The following is a 14481-nucleotide window of genomic DNA, read 5'->3' on the forward strand; positions in this document are numbered from 1 at the left end:
AAAGTCCTAACAACCCATTTTCATTACTGAAAATTTAAATACATTTGATATTTATTTATTATCTAAGTGAATGAGGAACAAACAATTTTGAAAATTAAGCAGAACTGTCTTCGTAGAATTTACCAAATACTAACAATTGCAAGCATTAAGAGCGCCATTAGAATCTAATTAATATTCCTTTCTTAGCCATTTTTTTTTTATAAATCTCACTATATGGGTCCATAAAATTACTAGTGTTCTTCTTCTACAAGCACGGCCGGACAGAATCAAACTTACCGCCAAGGAGAGGGAATTTTTGTTTTTACAGCTATTATGATTGATAGCCTAGATATAAGCATATATATAACTATAGCTATTGAATTACACAATACATGATTGTGAAAATAAATGCAAAAATACTTGTTGATAGAGGATATATAGTTGCTATATCAAAAGTATAATTGTCTATGGGTGCCAGACCGAATCAAGTAGGAGCGGAAGTAGGTGAAGAGGAAGGGATGCTAATAAGCACCCCTATAAATTAGAATTTTCAATTTTGTCCTTTAAAATGTTTATTTTTTTACAAAAAAAATTATAGTATTAACCTCTCTCATAAAATAAAATTAAAAAACACTTTTTTATCCAGCCATTAATTTATCTACAAAATTTGTAGTATTTTTGAATGGACAGTAGTAAAATTTAAAATTTGTCATTTTGCAGTATCTTCTAATTTATTTATAATTTTTGGCAACCAAATTTTTTGTTGTTAACTTTTAAAGTGTATATTAAGAATCATTCAAGCACAATTTTTCTAATTAAGACAATACCTTCAACGTGGAATGTCACATGTTCGAAACTCAACACCAGCTAGAATTTCTGGAAAATAAAAGGGTCTCAACCCTTCATGTACTTAGAAAAAAAAAACATTGCATATTACATTACTTTTCCAAAAGAAACATGTTTAAAGGAATATGGTACCTTCACTTCACTGCAACTAATAAAGAAAACACGAGTACCACGAAGAGAGAGCACAAAGCGGCAATGCTAATTATGTAGCTTACAATATGGAGGGAATGTCGTGCGTGTTGTTTTGCAGATACTGATAAAAATACGGATGAACTTCTACAAGAAATTAAGTGGCAATTGAAATTCTATGAGCATATGGAGCAACAGGGAAATCAGGGAGCGATCCACTAACCCAAATAGACGAGGGGGGGGAGGGGTGTGGGTTACTGGTAAATGAAACGGAGTCCGACAATCTAAGTTGAAGATGCAGCATACCGGACAGGTACGAAACTATACTGGCACGAAGGAAAAGAAAATTAGAGAAATGTAGCTGCAGGATTGTAGTGCCACAATTTACCAAAACTGTTTTGGGTTTCCAGTTTAAATCACTATTTGTAAATCAAGCCTTCCTTAATTTTTGGTTTGTTTTTACGACTTTCGGCTCAACTGTTTTGAGTTAACTTTTTACATTTAATTTGTTTTAATTTTACATCCGATGGATACAGACTTTGTAACCGCAATCATTAATGAAATATGAACATGACCCTTATTTTTCCTATAAAAAAAAAACTTTGGTAAGCTGAATCATAAAACACATATATCGTTTGCTTCAAACCGGCCCCTTGATTAAATTTTTTTTTATTTTTCACATTGTATATAAGCTATTATTTTTTCTAATTTAGCGCTCTTTATCAAAATGGGATGGGGCATGATCTTGGAGATGACAGTCATTTCGTACTATTTATGGATTATTAAAAATTGATTAAGGCCTGCACGATCCAGTGAGGGCTCTGACATTCTTTATTATAGAAAAAAGATAAACACAAGGAAGAAACAGGCGTGTATATTTAATTTTGTCTGGTGAAAATACAAGGTTCCTGCGATCCCGAAATATTTAATTTCGTACTATTCATGATTAAATTCCTTTTTAAAATTTTGTGATTTTTTTATATCACATCTAACATTTCATATATGAAATCCAGTAGTACATTTTATTAAAGATGGTTTGAAACCTTTAATCCATGTCTCATGCCACAAAATAATTCAGATTCTTTTATTTTTAATTTTGCGGAGGAAGGCACCATTGAAGGCAAGTAAATCTTAATTATGAAATCCGTCGGTTTTACCTAATTACCTAATTAAGCATTGGAAGCGTCTAATTGTCCACAGTCTTTTGTCCACCATTTGTCCACAGCTTTGACTTGCGCGAATACTGTAAAATTACTTCTACATGCTGTATAATTATACAATATATCACGTAAAATATATCAGTTAATCACAAAACATCCAGCAACTATTTGAAGTGGTCCCATGATAGTTAGAAAAAGATTGTAACTTGCACAACAGGACAAAATAAATGTACTTTCAAACTGTACTTTCGGAAATTACATTTATAGAAACTTATTGGCAGTTAGAGTTAGTTATTAGCGGTTATTGGCAGTTACAGTTAATTATTAGCGTCCGCACTGGGTTGAATCTTGTATACTGTAAAATTGAATCTTGTATACTGTAAAATTGAATCTTGTATATAGTAAAATTTTCAATTGAATCTTGTATACTGTAAAATTGAATCTTGTATACAGTAAAATTTTCAATTGAATCTTGTATACTGTAAAATTGAATCTTCTACACAGTAAAATTTACAATTGGATCTTGTATACTGTAAAATTGAATCAGCAGAACTGTAAAATTGAATCTTGTATACAGTAGAATTTTCAATTGAATCTTGTTCGGATGAGTAAGAAGCATCTCTATTATATCTTTCTTCCAGATTTTCACAAGATGAATACTGTAAAATTACAAGATGAATACTGTAAAATTACAAGATAAATACTATAAAATTAACAAATCAATACTCCATATCGCCTTTCTATCATTTCTTTTCTCCAGATTTCCACAAGATGAATACTGTAAAATTAACGGGGCAATACTATAAAATTAACAGATCAATACTCCATATCGCCTCTCTATCATCTCTTTCTTCCAGATTTCCACAAGATGAATACTGTAAAATGATAAGATGAATACTGTAAAATTAACAAGGCAATACTGTAAAATTAACAGATTAATACTCCATATCTCCTCTCTATCATCTATTTCCTCCAGATTTTCACAAGATGAATACTGTAAAATGACAAGATGAATATTGTAAAATTAACGAGGCAATACAGTAAAATTAACATATCAATACTTCATATCGCATCTCTATCATCTCTTTCTTTCATATTTCATTTGAAATGCTAGATCTGTTACTGCATACAATGAAAACAACAAATCCAATAGAAATAACTTACTATATTTGAATTTTACCGTGCTCTTCAACAAAAACAACTTCTTGATGAGAGAATTGAAGACGCTGCCAAAGCACTACTCGTCCTGGTAGCGACGGAATCCAAAGCAACCTTTACGATTTCTCCTTTAATTATCGATATCTTGATGAGAGAGTTCGTCATAGAAGAACGCCTTGCGTAGAGTAGGTTGGAGAAAGGTTGAACATATATAGCGTTATTTTTGTCGATCGTAGATGAAAATCACAGAAGAAAAGAGATCACCAAATATGTAGAGGGGAGAGAGAAAGATTAGAAACAACGCTAATACTGGAAAGAACAGAGGGAGGAGAGAGATCAATAGCGATAATAAGAAATTTGTTTATATACGCGTATTTCAGTTATGTGGGGACCAGAGTCGTTAAAACAAGTTAGACGGGAGTAGATAAGGTTGTAGACAAATGGTGGATAAAATCCAGTGGACATAAATATTTTCTCTTAAGCATTAACAACTTAATTAGGTTAGCCAATTTTGCTCTAAAAATTGAAGCAACTACTTCACAAAGCTATTTTGCAGTAAATAATTAACCATGAGTGCAACATTAGAATTTTCCAAACCTTGTACATTTTTAATCACTAATTAACACACATGTCAACAGCTAGCATTTGCCGAAAACAAATTTATTTTATTACACTATTGCAAGCATGTATTCACGTATGTCAGTTTGGTTATGAACATTGCATCTTATCCCAAAATAAACAAATAAAAGCAGTAGTTACTCACCAATTGCACATGGATGTTGATTTACAGTACTAACAAATATATAGCATGAGAACCATGCAGCTGTACGTTGTGCAAATATATATTCCAGAAAAGATTACATAGATCTTTTCTCCTTGACACCTGGTTAGGAAAACGTATGCCGATATATTGCAGATTCTAAATTTGGATGAATGATTTCTTGAATATTTATTCAAATATTTAAAGCTTTGTTTATAACATTTTACAATGCTACTCGCAAACATTTAAACTTCTATTTGCAAGCATTAAAATTCTAAATCTGTATAGTTTTAACTCCTAATTACTTTTGTTTTCAAGACAAAAACGAAAAGATTCATTTCACCCACTGTTTTTTTAATTTTTTCTCTGATTATTCTCATACATTTTCTCGACGATCCGTGATGAATTTTGCGAATCAAAAAATATGAACGTTTTTTTACCCAATTTTCTCTTTCAAATGAGATCCATGAAGAATAACTTTCAAGTTATATTTGTGTCATAATTTTTTTACCACTTTAAATCTCTAAAACTTTCAGTTTTTTTTTATTTTGCTTCAAAATAATTTAAACCTATGTTTACAAGCATATAAACCTCATTAATAACACTTTAAATCTCTAGAATAAAACATATAAACCTCATGTAGAAAGAATTTAAATCTCAACAATAACACTTCAAAGCATATAAACCTCAACAATAACACTGCATTTAAAAAGCATATTGTAACACTGTGAACTTTTAAAATTCAGATTTAATTAAAATAATAAGTGGTTAAATCGAATAATATATATATACGTATATACGAAATTAGTGACGTGGATGGTGAATAATAATTACACGATTAATTGTGTTAAGAAAGAGGAGCAATAGGTGTTATATAAATCATTTATTCAATATCGAACAAGTGGAGGGTTTATTTTGCAAAAAGACCACTTACAAGTGGGGGCCCTTGTCATTCTTTCCTCTTCCCTCCTTCCTTTCCTTTCCTGCGCCCCCATCTCTTTTTCTTTCTTTGTTCCCGCCAAGAGAGAAAGACAACGAGAGAGTGAGAGAGAGACAACGCCACAAACCTCCCCCGGTGACCGTATTGCCCGAAAACGGAGAATTAGGAAGAGGAGCTCAAACCTCGCACATCCATCCGTTCCATTGGTAATTCCCCTTTCTATTTCTCTCTCATTTCTTGATTCCGTGTTTTTAGGGTTTCGGTGAAAACCCGTAGAATCGTACCAAATTGATTATTCCGTGTCTTTGTTGTTTCTATAGTGTAAATTGATTGATTCCGTGTTCCAAAGTGCAACCAAATTTCAATTTACGGATTTTCCCAAAAAAAAATTGATTAGGGTTTAAATTGTAAAAGTGCCGGAATTTAATAAATTGACCTATGTATAGATCCTAACGAGCACGGCTAGCGGGATTGACGAGCTTACCGAGTCGCGAGATCACGGACCCTCTACGTGCCCTACGTAACCAGGTGCGGGGGTTTACGGGATCTGTTTTGGGGTTTATTCGTAGAACTAAATAACGGTGCATATTATTATATTTATGTTGATTGCTTGATTTAAATAAACTGTGCATAGCATGTTGAATCTCTGATTGAAAGCATTTGTTGCCGCATTGCATTAATTGTGATATTAGTGTAATTGAATTGTATAACTATTTTGATTCTCATGTTGGTACGGTTTATCGATTGTTGATCTGTCGTTTTGAATAAGTGAGTGGAACCACAGTATGACTTGGATTGATTGTGTGAAGTGAACAGTGTATCATAGTGGAAAGTCTAGCTAGCTACTAGACTTTCATCCAGGACCCTTATGCGCATCTGGAGAATGGCCCTAGTGAACCCAGTACCGGTTGGGTAAGGGAAGTGCAGTGTAATTTTAGGTAGAACTGTGGTTCAGTGATTCAGTGAAAGTGTCCGTGATTTCTTTTTGAGAAAAGTGATATTCTGTTGCATATTCGCGGAATATGCCGTGTATATTTTAAAGTGATGAATTGATGAGATTGTATGACTTGAAACCATAAAATAGAACTGTTAAGCCAGAGGTGATCGATAGTTGATATCTGTACCTCATAACCAGACTTGTATATATTATATATGTGGAACCAAATCTTTCTGGAAATTCGTTGATTGATGTTGATGAGATGTGAATTGAAATCCGTTTGAATCTATTCCCGGTACATGTGCATTTATTATTATTGGTGAATAAATAAATAGATACCCTTTTTGCTAGTGTATTTAGTTCTGGTGATGGATTTCTCACAAATCCAGTAGCCCTTTAAATTCCGCACTGAGAAAACGGATGACAGGTTTTCTCACCCCCTCCCCTCGGGGAATTTTTCCCTTTGAATTGAAATGTGCAGGTAAACGCGAGTGAAGTGGGACTCGGGCTCGACGCGTGAGTTTAGGCTGAGCTAATAGGTTATGCCAAACCCTTTATGCCATTTTGAATGTATAGTTGAACCCGTAGTCGGTTATTTTGATGTATAGGTTATTATCGAACCGTATTATGTTATAAAATCCTAACGGTATATTTTAAATTGTTGTTATGACTTAAATGTTGAAATCGCATATTAAATGTCATTAAAATTGCTAGTGAATGGGGAATAATTGTTTAATTATACGGGGATTTGATCGGGTTTGAAAACGGGGTGAAATTTCACGAAAATGGACAAAGGAATGAAAAACAGTACCCTTATTGCGGGCTGCAATAACCCTATTGCGGGCCGCAATGAGAGTAGACAGAGGGAAATTCGCAGATTAAAATCCAACCAGGTCATTGCGGGCCGCAATAAATTCATTGCGGGCCGCAATGAATGGATGCAGAGGCCAACCAGGTCATTGCGGGCCGCAATAAATTCATTACGGGCCGCAATGAATGGAGGCAGAGGCGAATTGCAGAGGCAGGAAATTTTGGAATTTGTTGCGGGCCGCAATGGGTTCTGAAAAATGCTGTTTTGGGTATAACTTAGCCAAATTAAATCGGATTTGAACCAAACTTGTTTTAAATCAAATTATATGATAATTTGACTAATCTGGGCCGTCGGTTAAAGGATTTTCATGCAATTTGACTTCTCCGAAATAAAATTTTCCGGGCTCTATTGAGCGGTGCTTCGTAACCTCAGACAACGCTCGCAGGGGGCTGCCGCCCCCCTGCCACCCCCCGCATACTCCTAGAAGCAGGCCCACATACATAAACATAACAATTTATATATATATATATATAACCGCATTTTAAAACAGTGACACAGAACTGCGCGACCCCCTGTTCCGGGGTGTGACACATATAAACCTCATGTACAAAGTCTTGAAAATTTTAATTGTTGTAGAGTGAGATTTAAAAACTTGAAAATTTGAAGTGCTCATGAGTTTTACTTTAAAAAAAACAAATGACTTTAAAATTACTCAAAAGTATTTCTTCATAGATCTTATTTGAAAGATAAAATTGAATAGAAAACATTTGTATTTTTAGATTCGTAAAATTCATCATGGATTGTCGAGAAAATAAATTATAATGATCAGAGAAAAAATAAAAAGAGTGGGTGAAATAATCGTTTCTTTTTTGACTTAAAGACAAAAGTAGTTGAGAGTTAAAACTATCTAGAAATGCTTTCAGACAGAGGTTTATATGCTTGCGAGTAACATTTTAAAATGTTATAAACATAGGTTTAAATGTTTGAATATTAGTGCTGGAAATGAAAGTTAGACAATATTGGAGAGTTTTTTTGTTAAACTACTTGGGGGACGTGCTCAGTTATGATGGCTCGGGGTACTAGAACATTTCTCTATGAAATATATATGTTTTCATTATCTCTATCTAATAAAGGTAATCAAGATTCTAAATAGTGATTATAGCGTTATAGCTTTTAAGGTCCGAAAAAGCTATAGCGTAACCATAGCTCGCTTTAGAATCATTATAAAAGAAAAACAGTTAATAGCATTATAGCTTTTGAGGTCCAAAAAAGTTATAGCACAGCTATTGCTTAACTATAGCTAGTTATTTAGAGCCTGAAGGTAATAAATAATTAGAAGAAAACTTCTATAGTATCATTTTTCAAATAGTTTCATGTCTCTACTTTTTACAAATCTTTTGAACAATATGTAACTTCAAAATAAAGAAGTAAAATATTAATTAAATGTGATTGTATTGTTTTTCTACATTAATATACAATATTTTGACATTCAATTAACGAATAATTTGAACTAACGAAAACCTAATTTGCTATGGGAAAAATACAAAGATTTAAAATTCTAGGATTAATTTATGTTCCCCTCAATATATAACAAGGTAATATTTTTATAGGATCCTTTTTTTACCGAATTTTATGCATGTTGAGGAGATCTTATATATCCTACTTATATATACTACCTACTTTCGCCAATTAAACTATCTATATGACTTTTAGGAATATGGATACAAAACATTAACATAATAATCAAGCATGCAAATAACAAATCGATGATTAAAAAATGCAAGTAAAAATAAATAAATGTACATTAATACTAATTCAAACACCGATCAACCATCTAATTTAGGAGAGAAATTTCAATTTTTTAACAGGAGATCGATAATAAAAACAAAATACAACAATTTAATTACAAAAAGATTGGCAAAAATTTAATTCGAAGTAATGCCGTTCTTTTATTTATTTTTTACGGAAGGAAAGAGTAAATTAACTTCTCTCTTTTCCTGCAAATATTAAATTTGGAACATTCAAATAACTCACAAATAGATTTTGGATTGAACGGTTTGAATTTGTGATTTAAAATCAATATGATAAATTTTGGAGTTACTAAGTTCATCAAACACTTTAGTGAACTTAAGTACACCCTAGTTTCAGAAGTGCAGAACTAGGGTGTTCTTAAGCTCATCAAGTGATTTGGTGAGCTCAACTCCAAACCTATCAGATTGGCTTCAAACGATGAATCCAAACCGTTCAATCTACTTCATGAGTAATGAATTTCCATACAAAGTGTTTAAAATTTTGAATTAATTTAGTATAAAGTCAAGTGGTCAAAAAATGAATGCACTAAAATTAATTTGTAAACCTTCTAATTTTGACCACTTGACTTTATACTTAAATAATTCGAAAATATAAAAATTTTGTATGTAAATTCATCATTTGTGAAGCATATGGGTTTCAACGGTTTGAATTTGCAATTTGAAGCCAATCCGATAGATTTTGGAGTCAAGCTCACCAAACACCTCGGTGAACTTAAGTATAAACTAGGGTGTTCTTAAGCTCATTGAGAGGTTTGGTGAACTGGACTCCAAAATCTATCGGATTGGTTTCAAACAATAGATCCAAACTATTAAAACCGATCTACTTCACACATGATATGAGTTATATGTAAAGTTTTATAAAAAAAATAAATTAATTATTATAAAGCCAAGTGGAGAAAAAATATTCAAAAAATAAATGCATTAAAATTAATTTATATACCTTTTAATTTTAAATTTATAGTTTAAAATCAATCAATCAATTTTAGAATTAAGCTCAAGAAACACCTTGATGAGCTTTAAGTACACCCTAATTTTACTCATCATTTTAAGATAATAATTGCATAGGGGTATTCTCGGCACTATTTGATTGGATGCTGGGTAATGCCGGATAACAAAAATAAAGCAAAGAGGAAAGGATACCATTCACCATTACCATGTGAAGGATTGTCATTTTAGAAAAAGTTAATGCTATGTCGGAAATTATTGATTAGGTAAGCTTGCAAAATATTTCGGCCACTTAGTTTTGATTTCACATCTTGTGATATATTCGAAATGGTCACAATCTAGACCTTTTAGTATGAACTGTGAAGCTACTTATCCCATACAAGCTATCCAGCCTATCCTCTAATTTGTATCAGGCAACACAGATTTGCATAGGAATCAAAGGCAGTCCGATAGATATCTGATCAAATTTGATCTGATATCAGATTAGATTTGTCCGATCCGCATTAAAAATTTGTATGAAAATTTTAAAATTTATGAAAATCAAGTGCATATGAATTATGATGCAAATTAGACTGTTTTGATTGGAATAACATAAGAGACAAAATTTACAAAATCTTTAAATTATAATCATGCACCAAAAGGGGCCAGAAATGGTAAAGATTGAAATGCTGTGTAACAATTATTTTCATAGCTTTTAATAGAAAATGTAATAGAGAACAGTTGTAAGTAAGGAGCTTTAGTAACAATTATTTTTATTTTTTGAAAACTATCTTTTAATCTAGTGAAAAAAGATAATGTTTCTTATGTGAGAGGTTATACATGAAGAAAATACATATTATAAATTATTTATTAATTTAGTGACAAAAGATAATATTATCTGTGTGAAAGATTATAAATTCAAAATTCAGTTAAAAATTTTCTTATAAATATGAGAACGTTGGATAGCTTTAACCTCGTCCATCTTCTCATAAAAATACACAATCCTATCAATTGAAATGCACACTCTTGAGAAATATTAGTTCAATGTACATAGACAACAAAACAAAATTCAATGTACATAGACAACAGTACAAACTACAAAGCATGACAGTTTATCTTATATTTCTCAATATGAACAACAAAACAAAATTCAATGCAAAAGAATGAGGCCAATTGATTCCTATTTTTTTTAATTTATTTTATTTATTTAATTTTTTTATATATAATTTAGAGTAAAATATAATGGTATTGTAAAATTGATCTTCATTTTTCATAGAAAATTTTTATATAATTGACTCACATTCTGTGTTTCCCCCATAATTTGAAAGTCTAGCTTTGTCCTTGCATGCATTCATATTTTTATTTTTTTAAACTCAAATAACAAGATAACACATTTGGATACGATCTATTTTACATTTTTTTTACTTGTTTAAAAATTAGTGCATTTGACTTTATCTTCATGAAATTAGAAACTTGAAAAAAAATCAATTTTCAATAATTTTTTACGTAATTAGTTTTTTACAAACTCAAGATACCAATCAAAACAATATTAAAATGTCATATTTTTATGGCAAATAAAGAGAAATGTATATATCACATCTAACTATTTTATTCAACATTTTAATTTAATTTTTGAGTTATTGAACAAAATAAATCAATAATAGTTAATACTGCATTTAATGGAAATTAATTTACAGTTTCCTGGAAACAGAATCCATCTAAACAATCTTTTGTTAATTTTATTAAATTAACACAAGCATTTACTTGCACTTTGACAAGTATCAATTAATTTGTCAGTTGATACCTAACAAACAGACATATTATCTTTTTAGATGAATGCAACACAAGCTGGATATAATAATAAAAATGATTTGTATGGATATACTATTTTTTTCATTTCAAAAGATACTTCACAAATTAAGAATTAATTAATGAATTGATCAATAATGCTGCTTTATGAGGTCATGAGGATCTTATATATAATTAGAACAAATTATGAACAACTAATAATTGAGTCTGGATTTGCCCATTTCTTTGAACTAGTCATGAGAATATTTTTTTTTTTTTGCTTAATAAATTGGTACACACTTAACTCGAAACCAAAGGGGCATTCCATGCAGGGCCTTCCTAATAATTCCAAAGGACATGGGCATAGCGTAAGCGGCCTCAAGTACAAAGAACTTAAATACTTGTATTGGTATTAATTTAAAAGATTTGATCAATTTGAGCATCTACAAACTTGTATTTTTGTATATAGCCTCCTGTATTTTTGTATATAGCCTTCCTAATAATTGACTTTAAGCTTAGAAAAGTAGATAGCCTCCTGTATTTTTGTATATAGTCCATTAATCAAATGAACCAATTATTTTGTATGGTCCAATATTTATGTCATTTTGTTAGATTATAGATACATATAAGGATTGAAAGAAAATCAGTTTTTTTTTTTACATATTCTTAAAATATAAATAGAGGTGGAAGTGCTTTAAGTACTTAACTCGTTAATCTCGACGAACGTTAAAGAAAATTATTATGAAACTTGATGCCATATTCATTGTTTATAAAATGATTTGACATTAAAAACGGTTTATAATTTAAATACATTCTGTGGATTATCAAACTATATTCAAATTGCATGAAAGTTTATACACAACCAATATATTAGCCAGATAACATGTTTACATTTTTTTATTGTTCTTTACTTAATTCAATTAATCATTGTTAATATGCCTAGAGTTAAGAGGATTTTAATAAATCACACTCTTTAAACATAATGAACTTTCCAGAATAATTAATTAATGGAAGCAGCTAACAGTCCCCCAACTCCAGTCCCTCAAAAATCTCCGAATATTTTCAACTAATTCTGTAAACATCAATACTAAATCCTGTAAACATCAATACTAAATCCTGTAAACTAATTCAACAAATCCTGTAAACATAAAAACACGTGAAAGCTGTTAAAAATGCGTGACAGCTGTTGAAAACGCGTGACATTTGTTGGGGACCACCTTCTGTGAACATACACATAATATCATGTAAACATACACATATTATCATGTAAACATACACATATTATTATGTAAACATACATATTGTACTTGAAATTATAGCAGTTGAAATTATGGCAGTTGTGGCAGTTAAAAACTCGTCAGAACTAAGCTAAAAAAGGAAGGCTTTTATACACGGAGATTTTTGGGAGACTGTAGCCCGGAGGACATTACCTTTTCTCTTAATTAATTAATAATTAAGGTATTAAATAGACCTGATAGGTGCCGGCCCAATAAGAAAATGGAAGTGCCACAGTAATGGGTTGTACCAAGTTATCAAACAGTTTTGTTTCTTTGTTTCCCTAATTATGCAACTAAGTTCAATTATGAAGAATAAAACAAAAAATAAAGCTTTGGTTGAATTTTACATGCTATTCTAAGTTAGTTGTGCACAATAAAATCTTGTCCCCTACGACAGGCTGGGAAAGCCTAGAAATTGACTAAGATTGTGTATACAATTTTTTAACTAAAATATAAACAAAATAATTAAATTTACATTAACATCAATATATAACTAATCTCGCCTGTCATTCATTAATATTAAAACAAACAAATTCTAAAATACTGTGGTATATACCTCTAGAAGTTCAGATGGGACGTAATAAGCTTCTCATGCAAAGACAAAATAAATCAATAACCCAAAATATGGAAATAATTAAATTTAAAACATTCTTTATATTCTGCTAGCTGTGAAGCCGTGTTCTTTGACTAAGAAATTCTAAAAACTTTTTTTTTTCAATATTGTAAATTAAGAAATACACTTTTGTATCTGGACAATGTAGTTTAGCAGGAAACTAAGATAAATCCTGATGCTATTGGCTAGTCGTTATCAATGGCCAGTGTTTGCAAACCTGGCAATGGAGCTAGTTCTGGTTAATTTTGTTACATTGATGCATTAAAGAATCAATTGGAAGTTGTAAGACAGATATTTGTCAGTTCCAGAAACTTAAAATAACTTATTTAAAAAATAATATTGGACCATTCGTAAATTTTCGTTTCAACACATTTGTTCTTTTCATTTAAATTATTTATAATGAAGGAAAAAAGTATAATTATGTTCATATGACATGAGATACTTTTATTTTAGAGGATGATCATTTGATAAAAAGAAAATGACAATATTGAATTTTTAATAAATAATGGTTAAATTTCATAATAGGCACATCTATATATTCACATAACATTTCTATAAAGTATGATAATATTTGGTGTATGTTTCACCAAATTTCATGTGATTTGAAATTTCAACGCTGAAATTACATGAAATTAATTTTTAGGCTATCTATATGTCCAATAACATATTTATAGATTTACTTTCTATTTTTTTAAATACATTGTCAAGATTATGAAAATAATTATTGTCAAATAAGATATGAGTATCATATTTCTATATGATTAATATAGAAGCAGAGTTTTAATACCACTTCTTTCAAAATAAAATAAAAATATTGTCAAGTGATCTCCGCTATTTAATTTATATGTAAAACGAGAAATCAATAAATAAGATTTTTCAATAATGTTTCTTTGAGTTTGATAATGGAAGGTTAATGAAAAAAACCAGCTAGAAATTTATTCTATAGTGAGACGAATAATACATGCAATAAATAACTTGAAATCTTCATATGTTAATCTTTTGTACTGCTCAACAATTATAAATAAAAAATCTCATATTTTTTATCCTACCAAACCAAAAACGAAACCACCTTAAAAACTTTAATCCTTCGTTTATTTAAACAAGGAAATGCATAGGAGCGGATCTAAAATCAAGTTAGGAGTTCTTAGTGTTATTCATAATTAAAAAAAAAATCATACATATTGAAATTTGCTTAAAAATTTTAAAATATTTTACATAGTTTGGTCCCTCACATAAAATATTAAACATGTATTTATAGTCTAGTGTTAAGAATAATTTCACTTTGTGATTGTGAAAACTTGAATTCAGTAGTTATATATTCATATTATGCATTTTACATTTCAATCCT

Source organism: Carex rostrata, chromosome 20 (genome assembly GCF_964058835.1).
Source record: "Carex rostrata chromosome 20, lpCarRost1.2, whole genome shotgun sequence".
Lineage (NCBI taxonomy): Eukaryota > Viridiplantae > Streptophyta > Magnoliopsida > Poales > Cyperaceae > Carex > Carex rostrata.